The following is a 1291-nucleotide window of genomic DNA, read 5'->3' as shown; positions in this document are numbered from 1 at the left end:
TGTATATCAGACAGACATTTACAGAAACATCCACAATCGTACATTAAATTCTGAGTGTTTTAAAAATGTGCTAGTCTGGCATCAAGGCCAACTACAAATTATATTAAGATCATTTTAATTGGTATCATACTGTCTTACAAACTATAAAAGAAATAGAAAAATTGCTTGCTAATAAATTGTAACCTGATAAACTATTTAGTAATTATTATTCATAATAATGGGTAAAAGACCAGGAAACCCCTGGAAATATTGATTGGGATGGATAGAAAATAACAGAAAAGGAAAAAACATCTAAAAACGACCTATGGGGTGAAAACAAACCAGTTATTCAGGAGAAAGGGGTGGTGAAGTCACAATAATGGAAGTGAGGTATAAAATTGATGCAAGTAGCATGAGGGCACAAGTACTTTCAATATAGGTAGTAATCCAGAAGACATTGAAATGAAGCAATAATTGTCTTGAACAAAAGGCTTACCTTTGAAGGGTTGGTCTTCTCAAAATCATATGTCTGGCTTGCTGAAGTAGAGGAACTAGCAACATTAAAGGGATACCGTGGGATAAAGCACATCCCCTTATATTCAGTAATGAAACCAGACATAATATTTTTTAAACAATTTGATACTAAAATAATAAAATGGTGCCATTGCATATATAAAAATTGAAATGTTACAACAATTGCATACAGTTTCTTGGTTTCTTAGGCAATTTAGACAAGTACAGACACATGCTTTGATTCTAAATTTGCAGCATGTGCTCATCATTATTTCATTAAGCTTTACTAAATGTTGCAGGTAAACCAAATACAAAACTAAGTATATTTTTTATGATTCCACCTTTCTGAAAGAGAGCCTAGTCTTGTGGACTTGAGATAAGGTTCATATATCTCATGCACTATCCAGGCCATTGGTTACAAAGTCACCTATTTGCATCTCAATGTGGTCATACTTGTATTTCCTTTTTATTTCACATGCACTAACATTTATAAATAATTTTTAATTAAAAACATTTTTCCTTTGTGGAAAACGTGTATTTATGTTTAAAAAATCAATTCCTACTGTTGATGACTAAAATAAGGGAAACGTTAAGTCTAAGAAAGTGGTGATGTTTAGGCAGAAAACATTTTTTGGTTAAAACAAAACAATGAAACTTTAAATTCTCCAGTGGCTTTAATTAATATTCTAAATGAACTTATCATTCTTTCTGATCTGTACAGAGACAAATAAGCAAGAAAGTTTGTAAATCATCAGTAAATGCTTCCATCAATACTGTTTTGGAAAAACTGTATGCTACA

The sequence above is a fragment of the Propithecus coquereli genome, unplaced genomic scaffold (assembly GCF_000956105.1).
Source record: "Propithecus coquereli isolate 6110/MARCELLA unplaced genomic scaffold, Pcoq_1.0 Scaffold159, whole genome shotgun sequence".
Lineage (NCBI taxonomy): Eukaryota > Metazoa > Chordata > Mammalia > Primates > Indriidae > Propithecus > Propithecus coquereli.
Note: the sequence above shows the minus strand (reverse complement) of the source record.